This window comes from Schistocerca gregaria, chromosome 4 (assembly GCF_023897955.1).
Source record: "Schistocerca gregaria isolate iqSchGreg1 chromosome 4, iqSchGreg1.2, whole genome shotgun sequence".
Classification (NCBI taxonomy): domain Eukaryota; kingdom Metazoa; phylum Arthropoda; class Insecta; order Orthoptera; family Acrididae; genus Schistocerca; species Schistocerca gregaria.
In genome coordinates this window covers 189,848,078-189,863,253 of record NC_064923.1, presented here as the reverse complement: position 1 = coordinate 189,863,253, position 15,176 = coordinate 189,848,078, and positions in this window count along the sequence as shown.

Sequence of the window (15,176 nt, the reverse complement as noted above, 5' to 3'; positions counted from 1 at the left end):
AGAACCACTCGGGTCGCAGTTACAATACCGGGGAGCTCCAGTCCAACTGACTCTGTACGTGCCAGTAATTAGCCCTCTCCCTACTGTTGTCAATATGCTAGGTGGCGCAGTGGATTGGCATTCGGTTAGACGACATTTCAAGTCCCTTTCCGGCCATCCAGATGTAGATTTTCCGTGATTTCCTGAAATTGGTCAGGCAAACGCAGTAGGTTCGTTTGGAGAGGGCCGGGCGATCTTCTTCCTCAATCCTTCGCAATACGATCTTGTGCTCCGTGTCTGACGACCGCGCTGCCGATGAGGCTTTAAACTCTAATTTTCCATCCTTCTTGCCAATATACCGATGTACTTCGCTACTAGGCAGTGATAATAATGCTGTTGACACAGATAAATTTGCCGTGTATTCCTCATCTATACCAAAATTGCTAAAGATAATGGACTTTTATCCCATTGATATAACTACACAAGTCTCATGATTGTAGTGCTACCAAACGAGTGAGCAAAGCAAGGGCTCAGTGCTTGGCAATAGCGAACATCAGCAGACTGAATCTAAGGTCTCCTGCCAGCGACATCAAGGGCTTCAATGAAGGAGGTTCATTTTAAAACAATTCACTGTGTACAGTAACTTTATTGTCGCTGGCTTTTTAAACTTTAAATGAAAGTACGAATGGAAGCTGTATTGTCACTACATGTTTGAATTATTCACCTCAGACTGACACAATTAAGGAAAATGGTAATATAAAGTCGAAATTTTTCAGCCTCGTAACATGAACACACGAGGAACACTCTGTACATAAATATCGCTCAGACGCTAAGCAACAAAGAGAAAGGAGACCCTTTGAAGTGCTGCCAAATACACAAAATAGTCTGATTTTCTATCAAGTACGGGAGGTGGCAATGCGATGGAACCACAGTGAAACAGTCCAAAACGAAAGTTAAATGGACATGGCTTCATTTGTTTGTTGAACAATACTGTGATTTAAAGTTATTAGATCGTTGTCCTGAAACAAAGAGATTTTCAGAAGATATAACATATCACTGTCTTCTTCAGCGTCTTTGCACTATTGTTTTGTCATGTGCCACACTGATAAATCATTCAAAGTTAACTAAACTCCCTGATCAACTACTTGAAAGAAAAAGTATTCTTGTAACTAATACGAAACCTATCACAAGTACATTTGTTTTATAATTGAAAAAGAATAGGTCCTACAAAAAATTTTTTAAATTGAAATTATATCAATCACGAATCAGGAGTAACAATTTTATCAATAATCTTACTCGTAATTCCAATGAATTTTGTGTTAGGCTGTTTGCCCCAAGCTTTTCCAGCGTCATCCATCTTTTTGTTTCCTTTTCGTGATACAAGAAACCTTTTGCTGCTGTTAAGTTTTTAACATTCTTGAAGTGTTCCATTCTGCTGATTTTCTTTGTTTTGACGATTACTATTTCATCAAAATTTGACCACTTTATTCCTGATATTTTGTACGACGCTGGTAATTTGATTCGTTTTTCCTTCTTTAATTTTAGTTGCTTTTGGGGTCAGCGAGTCCTTCACTTTATCCTCACTTAACTGCAAGCAATTCTCGTTTTTGTCTGTTCTTTGCAGAGAAACAATTTTCCTGTGTTAGCACTCTCTTTTACGTGGTACCAGGTCCTGCTCTAACGTGACATTGAGCGACGTAATCTTCTTCTGCACCATTACAAATATTTTTATGCATTTCTTCGTTAACATGACTTTCAAATGTGACAGCGTCCATAATATCGTCCTTCTGTGTGCACTTTCAACAAAACTTATCTACCCACTTAGACCTACCTACCTCTACTGACATGACTTTGATTCTTTTCCTATGATTGTTTCTAACTCCACTATGGTCACCTGTATTTAAGACTCTTTTCATCCCGTCAGTCTTCTGACTAGTTTAACGCGGGCCGCCATAAATTCCATTCTAGTGCCAACCTCTTCATCTCAGAGTAGCACTTGCAGTCTACATTCTCAAATATTTGCAGTATTTGTTCCAATCTCTGTCGTGATCTACAGTTTTTAGCCTCTACAGCTTCCTCTGGTGCCATGGAATTTATTCCCTGACGTTTTAACCTTTGTTGCATCATCCTGTCCCTTCTTCCCTTCAGTGTTTTCTATATATGTATTCCTTTCCTCCCCGTTTCTGCGGAGAACCCCCTCATTACCTATCTTATCAGTCCACCTAGTTTTCAACATTCTTCTGTAGCACCAGATCTCAAATGCTTCAATTCTCTTCTGTTCCGGTTTTCCCACAGTCCGTGTATCATTTGTTTACGTAGTCGTTAACGTAGCCTGTTTCCCTCTGTTTGCAGTTACTTGTGATTCTACTTGAAATATCTACTCATGTTGTACGTGAACTATACTGAAATGGAACTGGTAAGCAAAGGCATGGACAGGGAAGTGGCAAAGACTGGTTAGCCAGAAAAGAAATATTCTTGATAAATTACAACACGTTTATTTCCGTGAGCAGTTTTGTTTCTTCTCTGCAGTTTTTAAGGGAAACTTGGTACAACAGTAACCTTTGTATAAAATCAACGCTTCATTATCAATAATTAAATCACCAGAACAATCTACTTAGCTCAGTTATTTCCTGCTATACCTTAATGTGAAATAAAAGATTTAAGTCAAAACAAAAGATAGAACTTCGAAAATCTAGCTTGTTCCAAAGCAAATGGATTATAGTGAATATGTCAATATTCAATATGAATTAAGATAAAATTTGATTGTGCAGATAAATCTTAACACTCTGAAAGCATTATTTCCCACAGATTTTTTTTTCATTTACAGAGTTTCTGATACACTTAAGAGGACATACATATGTTACAGGGTGAGAAAATTTATTAATAAGAAACACATCCACCAAATTGGTGAATGAACTGGCTTCTTTACAAATAAGCGAAATGGCACAGTGCTGTTTGCACCTCCCACGCTCGTCCAACAGTTAAATGGGACTCGGATTAATGCAGACAAAGAATCACGCAACGGTTGGCTCACTACAAGACAGAGAAAATGAAAAAAAAGTTACCGGAACGGCAATTACAGCTCGCAATAGATACTTTTGAATTGCTAAACCAAAACAGACAACAAATTTTTTACCAATTTTCTGTATAATTGACATTAAAAGGTAGGTGAAGTAGAACATGAATTGTTGTCGGTATTGCCATAGACCTGTCAAATAAAGATCCTACTAGCTAGTTGCCCGCCAACCTTCAAATGTAAACCCTATTTTACTGGGGAAGCAGCCTAGCATGGACGAAATAAATGGTAGAGAACGGTCAGGTGGGTTACAAGAATACGCGGGTCTGAACACAGTCATACAATTTTCCCAGAGACAGATAAGATTTAGCTGGAGACAGATGCTCGGCAGTTTCAATTACGGTGGCACAAATCCAACACGTGATAGTCCATTGCACTGTCTTGGCAGCGATCAGTGATCTCTACTATTGTAATTTAGTATGATTCTACTTAAATAATAGGAAACCATGTCTCTATGTTGCCACGTATACTATACCGCAACAGAACAAATAGTCCTGTCAGTTTAGTTTCCAAATGAAGTGCACTCTGAGAAGGTACTTTCGTTAATAGGAAAAGATAATGAACAGAGTTACCCTTTTTACAGGATTTGACCGTGTATGCTGTCTAATGGATAAGTAAATCAGACTATTCAATTCTTTTCCTAAGATTTTACCCAGCGGTTAGATAGAAACTCAGTATGAATAATAATATACTGAAGCTAGGACAACTCAGTTCCAAGTTCATTTAATGGTTTATAACATGTACCAATGGTCGCCAGCCTACCCAGGCAATGAAACAGTGAAGTATTGGAAAATCACAAGTACGAATTTTGCCTACTTTCTTCCTACTGTTTAATTTGATTCTTCTAACTAATATTACTCCACTTAAACAACGTTAGTACATACACTGGATTTTCTTATTAACTACTAACCCGTAAACATTACGTTTTTAAAAAAGAGAAAAACCCCAATACATAAGAAAGTTAAAAAAATTGTTAGGGAGGATCTACAAAAAAAAACATTTTCTATAATAAAGAACTTAAATACGAAAATATTTAGATACTAAAGTACACATTTTTTATACTAATCTTTTCACTTCAAGAAAACCTCTTTCACGCTGGAATTTACTTTAAAAAGCTATTATTCTTTGAACACACTCTTCATAGTCATTTACCAGGTTCTAGTAACTTGGCAACACTCTGATTGAATTTTACCAGCAACCCTTTACTATAACACTTTGTAGTTGTTAAGGAAACGTAAAAGCAATTTAAATGGTGCCTCTTTATATTAACTTTGCACTTCATAAGTCTGTAAAATAGGATACTCGGATTCATCAAACACATTTTTTAGATTGGAGTCAGCTGATAGGTACACTTGCTTAAAGGAAATCCCTCTAACTAAGGGCTCACCTTCAGAGGATGCCATTTTTCCAAGTAGAGAAGTAATTAGCATATTTCATCGAAATATAAGCGGTATTAGAGATAAAGTTAGTGAACTGCATACAGATGTTGACTCTGAAATTATTGGTGTGTTGAAGCATCACTTATAGAATTTGACAATTCAGAGGCTACCTTTACTAGATGGGCATTCTGTTCATAAAAGGAATGACCTTGCAGACCATGATGCACTAATTTTAACACTAAAAGGCTGGCTGTTTTTCAAGGAGTTCCTTGTGGGGTGGAGGAGTGGCTATGTACGTAAAAAACAACATTCCATTTGAGCCCATAGACGTATCACAGCACTGATCTGAACAGATACTTGAATGTTGAACAGGGTACTTGAATTTAGTGAAACTAAACTTCTAATTGTTGTTGTTTATAGATCCCCTAACTCTGACTTCAGAGAATTTCTGCTGAAGCTGGAGAGGGTTGTTGATTCACTTTGTAGGAAGTACCAGACATTAGTTATAAGTGGCGACTTCAGTATAACGTTTCAGTATGATGGTGTTAGAAAAAGGATGTTGGAAGATTTCCTAAGTTCATATGATATGATGCAGACTGTGTTTTTTTCGAACTGGGGTGGAGGGGAACAGTAGCAAAGCCGTAGACAATATTTTTATCATTCTTCAATACTAGATGGGCATTCTGTAAGTAAAAGGGTGACTGGCCTTTCAGACCACAATGCACAAATTTTAACATAAAACGATTTTGTACCCAATAAATGTCACATTTAATTGCAAACTACGTAGGGAAGTTAATCCAACAGCAATAGAGTGTTTTTTGTAACTTGTAAAGGAACAAGAGTGGCAGGATGTTTATAGCGCCGATGACATAGACGATAAATATAATCCTTTCCTTAACACATTTTTCATGCTCTTTGAGAGTTGCTCTCCATCAGAACGTTCTAAACGGGGTATTAGCAGTAATAGGCAGCCTGGGTGGCTGACTAGTGACATAAGGATATCGAGTAGAACAAAGCAGCAGTAGCCCATTACAAACAGTATTGTAAGGTGCTTAAAAATGTTGTTAGGTAGTCAAAGAGTATGTGGTATGCAAATAGAATAGCTAATTCACAGGATAAAATTAAGACAATATGGTCAGTTGCGAAGAAAGTGCTCAGCAGCACAAGGTCGACGATATAAAGTCAGTTTGTAGCAAAAATATTTCTGTAACTGATGAATCAGATATATAGAGAGTATTTAACAATCATTTTGTGAGCATTGTTGGTGAATTAAATAAAAATTTAGTTTCTACAAGGAATCATACAACTTTCTTGGCAAATGCCTTTCTGAGGTTGATGTCTGAAATACTCTTCTGTGACACAGACAAGGGGGAGTCTGAGTCAAAATTAAATCCCTGACGACTGAGGACTCTCATGGTTATGATGCCCAGCAGAGTACTAAAGTACTTTGCTGAACATGTTAGTCCTGTATTTTTTCATATTTGTGATTTTTCATTTAGGAATAGTCAGTTTGCTGAACGATTAAAGAACTCGGTAGTAAAGGCGCTTTATAAAAAGGGAGAAAGGGATAATGTAGACAATTTTAGATCTACTTCTATGCCGTCCATGTTTGATAAAGTTATTGAAAAGGATGCCTACGTAAGGATAATTGATTATTTTATATCACACGATTTGCTTTCAAATGTACATTTCAGATTTAGAAGTCGCTTTACAACTGATAATGATATATTATCTATTCTCTGTGAGGTATTTGATGCGTCAAAGAAAAGGTTTAGAACACTAGGCATATTTTTTTATTTAACTAAGGCGTTTGATTGTGTTGATCACAAAATATTGCTCCAAAAGTTGGACCACTACAGAATACAGGGAATAACTCACAATTGGTTCACCTCATACTTTAGCAACAGCCAGTAAAAGGTCATTGTTCACAATGTTGAGAAAGGCTGTGATGTGGGGTCTGAGTGGGATAGAGACGAGTCAGGGGTGCCCCAGGGATGAGTGTTCCTTATTTATATAAATGATATGCCATCTAATATTATGGTTAACTCTAAAACATTTCTATTTGTTGATGACACTAGCTTGGTAGTAGAGGATGTTGTGTGCAACATTGGCTCGGTTTCAGATAGTGCACTTCATGACCTAAGTTCATGGCTTGTAGAAAATAAACTAACACTAAATTACAGTAAGACTCAGTTTTTACTGTTTCTAACACACAATTGAAGAAAACCTGACGTTTTAATTTTACAGAATGGGCATACGATTAATGAAACTGAATAGTTCAAATTCTAGGTGTTCAGACAGATAGTGAACTGTCGAGGAAAGCCCACATTCAGGATACTGTTTAAAGACTTAATGGTGCCATTTTTACTATTCGAACGAAATCTTAAGTGAGTGATCATTCGACACGAAAGTTAGCCTGCTTTGCTTATTTCCATTTGCTTATGTGGTATGCTGTAACTCCCATTCTAAAACGATATTTTTGGCTCGGAAACGGCGGTTCGGACAATAAGCGGTGTAAGTTCACGAAACTCATGTTGACCCCTGTTCATGAGTCTGGCTATTTTGACATTGGCCTCTCAATATATATATATTCCTTACTGTCATTTCTTGTTAATAATATTAGCTTATCCCCAAGAATAAAGCTTTCACTCAGTTAATACGCGGCAGTAATCAAACCTTCATTTGGATCTGACTTCCTTAACTCTTGTGTAGAAAGGTGTGCAGCATACTGCTGCATCCATTTTCAATAAGCTACCACTCGGATTCAAAGATCTTAGCAGTAATCCACGTGCTTTTAAATCTAAACTGAAAAGTTGACTCATCAGTCGCTCCTTCTGTTCTGTCGTACAGTTCCTTGAAAAAGTAAACTGATTCCTGTTGTACTGTTGACTGCGTTTTCTTCAATATATGGATTGACTTTTTTCGGGTTCACAAAAATTTCATTTTTGTCTTTTATTACTTTTATGCTGTAATTTCATATACCGATACATTCCATGATCTTGGGGATGTGCTTCTCAGTTTGGTCCTAGGGAAATTAACGTGTAAATAAATAAACCAGTAAGGAGATAAGCTGGATGTGGCTTGTGTTTGTGCCATATCTTACTCTGTTCAACCGTACTGTCACATTGTTATGTTAATTTTCAATGACTGGTGTCACTGGTTTGCTGCCTTGCCTGCCCGTGAGCGGCAGAAGCAGCGCTTATTGATATAGGCCCTGCTGTATTATCTTTGCTGGACTGCTGTTACTTCCTGGTCGTTGTGTGTCATCCATCCTAACCCAATGCATCCACTAGCATCTCCGCCTGCACCGCCTCCTTCCCGTTACCCAGTGTGGCTTTCGGCCGTCCTTCTCTTCCGATGACCTTCTCCTTCGCCTCACTCATCTCCTCTCTGAACAGCTTACTTCCCATCGCTCCACTATCTTCCTCTCCCTTGACCTTGAACGAGCCTATGACCGCGTGTTGCATTCCGCTCTCCTTTTCAGTCCCCAAACCTTTGCTCTTCCTATTAACTACGTCTGTCTGATCGGCTCCTTTCTTTCACAACGTCCTTCCTATGTCACCATCCATAACACATATTCCTACACCTTCTTCCCCTCCGCCGGTGTGCCCCAAGGTTCCGTCCTCTCCACACTTCTGTAACTTTTGTATACGGCGGACATGCTGCCGCCTTCACGCCCCATCCACCTTCTCCAGTACGCCGAAGACACCGCCTACCTTGCCCTTGGCCCCACCCTGCAGCGCTCCCAACACCTTCTCCAATCCCATGTTGACCTGCTCACCACTTGGTGCAACCAGTGGTGCTTAAGGTCAATCCTTGCAAAACCCAGGCGATCATCGTAGGCAAAACCACCCCTTCCTTCTGCATCCTCGATTTCTATATCACGATCTATGGCTATCCTATCGCCCTTGCGCCTACCCTTAAGTACCTTGACGTCACCCTCGACCGTTACCTTTCCTGGACCCCCCACCTCCAGACAATCCAAACCAAGGCACGCTCCCGACTCCACCTCCTCAAGCTCCTTTTCGGCCGTACGTGGGGTCTGGACCCCTCCACCATCCTCCATACCTATAAATCCCTTATTCGTCCTATCCTTTTCTACGCCCACCCTCCCTGGATCTCCAATCCCCCGACCTTTTACAAATCCCTGCAGATCCCAGAATGCCAAGCTCTTCACCTCATCTATCGCATCATTCTCCCGTCCCCCATGCAGATCCTGTATGACCTTATTCCATTCCCCCACCTCCTTTTCCTAGAACGGATACGGATCCTCTACATCTCCCGCCTCCCATAAACTCAATCCCCTCGCCCGCTGGTCTCTCCCATTCTCTCCTGCCCCCAGTCACTGCCATCCCTTTATTTCCACGTCCCACCTGCTCTCCATCTCTCCACTCTCCATACCCTCTCCCAAGGTGGCTTCCGCCAGCTCCACCTACCTGATGATGCCCTCCTCCCCCCCATCTACCCCTACTACCAACGCTGATCCTCCCTCGCTCTTTCTGTGTTTGTTCCTGTGGGCACCCTCTCTCTCTTCTCTCCCTCTTCCCTCCCTCCACCCTTCTCCCCACTCCTGCCCCGAGTTTCCCCTACCCCCCTACCGCCATTCCTCCTACCATCTCCTCTGCCATTGGCATCTTTGCTCTCCCCTCTCCCTCTCCCTCCCCGACCCCCTTCTTCCCCTCTTGGCAGGACCCCCTGCCAGAGATCATCGCCATCAGTTCCGTGTGGGTGCCATCGCGTTTGTGTTTAGTGTTCTTCGCCGTGACGCTCCTCCGTTCAGGCGTGCCATCGAAGTCGTCACTGTTTGTGTGCCGTAACGACAGTTTTAGTGTGTCTTTCGTCGAGTGCGAACGGTTTCGTGTTTTCTGTTTTCTGTGTCTACTGTTTTTTGCCCGCCACTTTGTTCAGTCTTTTCTGTGTCTTCTTTATGTCTTTTCATTGTCAAACCTGTAGCTGAAGATTGGCGTAGGATGCTGCTGCCTGTCCACCTTCTGTAAAGGTGTTAAAATAACAATAAAGGGAAGAAAACGTCGTGTGTTGTCCAACGAGTTGAAATGCACCAGCAGGACAGTTCGGGCCGGGCAATGAAGTTAGATGGAACGCTCCAGCTGTGGAGTTCGAACGTGGCAGTCGGACAGTTGGGACGCAGCAGAAGTTCGGTCGGCTTGGTGTGGCACTGCAGTTCGGATAGCCATGACTCGCCCAACCGTTGCCGGCACACATGGCTTGGGACGGTCTTGGTTGATCGTCAGTTGGTCGTCTAACCGGACGACGTGTGTTTGCTCTCCTTTCGCTTGTGGGTTGGTGGAGCGTGTCTGAACTCATGGTTCGTTCTGGTGATTGCACAGTCACTGCTTATATCATTGGTCCCGTTCTTCGTCCAAGTGTTTGTGAAATTTTGTGTAGCCTGTGATGTTCACTGCCCAGTTATTTTAGTGCTGTCTCCATGCTGATGGGTAGCAGTTGGTCGGTTGTCACGGTCGCGTTGTAGCACCAGTGGTGCATGCAGCGCCAGGGAGGCGCGGATAGCCATAACTCGCCGATGATTTCCAACACACATGATTTGAGTGGGGACGACTTTGGTTGATCGTCGGTCAGTCGTCTTGTCGGACGACGTGAGTTTGGCCGGTGGTCCCTTATTGGTTGTCTGTTTGTGCCAACTCGTGATTTGTCCTTGTTTTGCTCAGTCACTGTCGTTAGCATTGTATAGTTCTTCGTGAAACTGGTGAAACTGTGTGTAGTTTATGTCGTTTTGGTTCAAATGGCTCTGAGCACTATGGGACTTAACACCTGAAGTCATCAGTCCCCTATAACTTAGAACTATTTAAACCTAACTAACCTAAGGACATCACACACATCCATGCCAGAGGCAGGTCATGAGGTTCCAGACTGAAGCGCCTAGAACCGCTCGGCCACAACGGCCAGCTATGTGTTTTGACTGACAAGTGTTTTTTTTTTTTTCTTTTTTAAGTATGTCGGCGTACTGGCTGTAAATTGGTTGGTTGGCATGGATCAGCGAGAAAGGACAGGACAGCCATCACTCGCCCGACAATTGCCGACACACACGTTTGAGCGGTAATGATCTTGCTTGGCCGTTTGATCGGTGGTCTGATTAGACGACGTGTTTTTGTGTCGTCCACCGCTTATGGGTTATCTGTGATCCGATTTCGTTGTTTTTCCAGTCTCCGCAGGTAGCATCGTTTGAGTTTTGGTACAAGTGTGGAGCGGAACTGATCTTGATCATTGGTCTGTTGATTTTCTGTCGGTTGGGTTCCGAGTGGATTGGAAATGGTTGGGCCGACTGCCAGTCTCACCTAAGCGAGCGTTAGTGTTTGAATTGCAGGCCGACCCTCGAACATCTGAGCGCCCTTGGGTGTACTGCCCTATTTTATTTTTTAATTTGTTCTTGTTGTTTGGGCTTGTATGGCTTCTAGCCGATTTTTGTTTTAAATTAGAGTTGTTTTGCTCTTAACACCTTCAGCCTAAATTAAAGAACTGTTTCAAGTAAGGCCTTTGGTATTTCAAAAAATTAATGTTAAGGGATTTTAAGTGTTAGGCCTTCAGCCGATTTGAATTTAACGTGTTTACTTCAGCCTAACTAAAGGATTGTTTTAAGAAAAGACATTCCTTTTAGATTTCTGATTATACTTGCGTTTTAAGTTATTGGCCTTCAGCCTTTTTAGATTAAAGTGACTTACAGCCAGTAATTAAGTCACAGATTAAAGATGTGTGTTAAAAGGAATTTTTTGGGGCTCTTGTAATGTTTGATCAAATAATAAAGCTCTATTTTCGAGTGTAACTGACAGCCCCTTATTTTGGCCCCTTTCCACAATTTATACTATCTGTCCTGTCCAGCGGGCTTAGCAGAGCATCTCAGAACCCTATATAGGTGTATGATCAGGATGAAATAACAGGGTTAACCGCTTTGTTTAACGTTAAAGAAGTTTATTAAAACACAGTTTAAATTAATGGTTCACACTGTACAGAAGTAAGTTTACTATAAAAATGTCTTATCTGGTGGCTGTAGGCTTGGGTGTGGCGAACAGCTAGGGCGGCTACATTACTCGCAATATGGTTTGCAAGGCTCTTACTGTATGAGCTTAATTTCTCTTCTTGGCGTCGTTCAGTTCTACATGCAATAGCCCAAAAACTCGCAGCCTCCCCGTAACCCGTTTGCAGTCTCAAGCCGAAGCATTCTGTGTGAATTTTAAGGCAAAGCTTCTCCTGCTCCACAAAGGCGTTGCCTCAATCATTGCTGACTACAGACTGTGTGACTTAATTCAGTAGTTTGAATCTTCTATTTAGCTGGCAGTATTGGTGCTTGCGGCATTGTGTAGTTCGTGTAATGAAGATTTTTATGAGGTAAGTGACTAATGATATGTATGGGTTATTATTAGGATTTCTTCTAATTCAGGGCCATTTTTTTGTATTAATTATTTGAAGTCAGGTTTTCATTTTTAAGCAGTCAGATCGCATTACCGTTGAATATTGTGAGTAACTAATGAATAGGAAAAGTCTGAGTTCTGTTTGTCAGGGCAAATTCTGTAGGTCCGATATGAAATGATAAAATAGCAAAGAGACACTTGCGTTCAGTTTCACTCAGCATTTGCAGAATTTAATAAATTAAAGTTTCACCTTCCCAGTTACTGCAATTTAAGTAAAATTTTTATTAGCAAGTTTCACCTGTCTACACTTAGTCTAGGATACCTCACTGGAATCTTTTGATTTTCAGATAGCTTGAGTAATTAGTGCTTGTTAGAAATTAGTTATTGGTCACTGCTAGCGTGTAATTGTCTATAGAAAATTTCGTTTGTAGCTGTAGTTTCTTATTGTTGTACTGTATTGTTATGAGCAAAGCAGTTGTGACATGCATGGGGATTTGTACCAAGTATCTCGCACTCGCCTTTGCAATTAATTAGATATTATTTGCAGTGATATTTTAGTGTCTTGTTTTTTTCCTCATCAAATTGTGTTTTTTTCTGTGTTATAGTGTGAAACAGCGTGATAAACATGGCGTGTGAAAAGCGTATCACTAGGCTTCAAAGCAAATTGAGAAATGACAGTGAGGGCGGCGTAGCGCGTTGGCATCACATAGTAATGAATTGACAAATTTTCAACACAATAATTTGGTAATTATGCATAGGGACATGCACCAGACAGTAAATAACGGTGTAGATAGTGGAACACTCGATGAACACAAAAGTATTTTCGATCAATCTGTCAGTAACAGTTCGCCTCAGGAATGCGAAATAATTTTGTAATTACCGTGGATTCAGATTTTGCGCCAGCACCCTTTTCTCAATTAAGTCAAGACTCAGTCTCAGCTTTTTAACATGCGAATATTGGTGGTGAAAATGAACTACTGAAAAGCACAAGGGAACATGTTACAGGCAATGAGGCATTATTATCGCAATTAATGCAACAAATGAAACAAGCAATGGAACGAAATCAGAAACAAAGACAGCAACAAATGGAACGAACACACCAACAGCTTCAAAAGTTATCAGCCTATTTTTTCGCGTCATGAAAACACATCACAGAATCGCGAAGCAGTCATAAAAGAACTACAAATCATTGTGCACGAAAATAGACACCTTGCAAGCTAAAATTGACTCTGTTGCATCTACCGATGCAGTCGCGCAACTTATACAAAATCATGAAAACATTAGGGACTCTAAAACTTGGATCAGAAAAACACACAGAGGAAATCTGCACATTATCGGAAAAAGTAGTCGAACTGTCGTATCAGTTGACTAATTTATCTACGAAGGTAGACGATGATCTGAATTATAAAAGACTGGTAGCCTTTACTGATACAGAAGAGTACGAAGAAATTAGGAAATTTAAACAAAATTAGAAACAAATTAATAAACCAACCAAAAAGATAAATACGGGAAGTAAAAGATTAGTTGCCACACGTAATACAAGAACTACATATTTCAGAGGATACTCGTGTTCCGACACTGGAAGAGGGGCTTAGAACTACGGAAAAGTCATAAATAGTAATACAAGGTATACTGGTGACTTTCAAAGCTATTGGCAAGATGCAGCGAGCCTTCGGATGGAACCGCCGACACAATGTAACAATGACCGATTTGCGACTCGGCGTCACGATGACTTTAACTACAGGCTCTTCATCACTACTCGTAAATTTAAAACATTCAAGAATTCCAGTAATGACGTTCATCCACATTTACTCCTATTTAGTCATTAGAGCACAGATTAGAATTTATGTGTGCCTATCTAGAAAATGAACCTGCTGCAAGAATGCGATCGGTTATTCGCGACTGTCACAGTGAAGGATATTTCTATCATGCTTTCCTTTCTGTATATTGGTCTCAGACTGCTCAAGATCGAGTAAAACACAGCATTATAATGATGAAAAATTTCGAACAGTCTGAATTTTCCAGCCCGGTAAAATATTTTGAAGAATGTTGCACAAAAATCTGTATTTTTCGAATCCGTGTAGCCCTCGGAACTCATCCGCATTTGTTCAATTAAATTTTCTGAACATTTAAGACATGTTATTTTGACTGGACGTTGATGATGTCGAGGCTTTTCAGGGACTATTACGATAATTGGAAATCGACACAGAGAGTCACGTGTTGTGAAAACAGGAAAACAATTACAGGTGACATCAACCAGAATTCCGTGACGACAGAAATTATATCTGGCCACGCCATGGCTATTATTATAACGCAAATCGTGATCAAAATACACCACGCCTACGACAATCGTTGGCAAAATAATAGTAGTTTCAGCCGAAGATCACCTCTCTGTGGTAATGAATATGACAGAGGTAACCATAGCAACAGACAAAGGAGACAAAATACACTCCTGGAAATGGAAAAAAGAACACATTGACACCGGTGTGTCAGACCCACCATACTTGCTCCGGACACTGCGAGAGGGCTGTACAAGCAATGATCACACGCCCGGCACAGCGGACACGCCAGGAACCGCGGTGTTGGCCGTCGAATGGCGCTAGCTGCGCAGCATTTGTGCACCGCCGCCGTCAGTGTCAGCCAGTTTGCCGTGGCATACGGAGCTCCATCGCAGTCTTTAACACTGGTAGCATGCCGCGACAGCGTGGACGTGAACCGTATGTGCAGTTGACGTACTTAGAGCGAGGGCGTACAGTGGGCATGCGGGAGACCGGGTGGACGTACCGCCGAATTGCTCAACACGTGGGGCGTAAGGTCTCCACAGTACATCGATGTTGTCGCCAGTGGTCGGCGGAAGGAGCACGTGCCCGTCGACCTGGGACCGGACCGCAGCGACGCACGTATGCACGCCAAGACCGTAGGATCCGACGCAGTGCCGTAGGGGACCGCACCGCCACTTCCCAGCAAATTAGGGACACTGTTGCTCCTGGGGTATCGGCGGGGACCATTCGCAACCGTCTCCATGAAGCTGGGCTACGGTCCCGCACACCGTTAGGCCGTCTTCCGCTCACGCCCCAACATCGTGCAGCCCGCCTCCAGTGGTGTCGCGACAGGCGTGAATGGAGGGACGAATGGAGACGTGTCGTCTTCAGCGATGAGAGTCGCTTCTGCCTTGGTGCCAATGATGGTCGTATGCGTGTTTGGCGCCGTGCAGGTGAGCGCCACAATCAGGACTGCATACGACCGAGGCACACAGGGCCAACACCCTGCATCATGCTCTGGGGAGCGATCTCCTACACTGGCCGTACACCTCTGGTGATCGTCGAGGGGACACTGAATAGTGCACGGTACATCCAA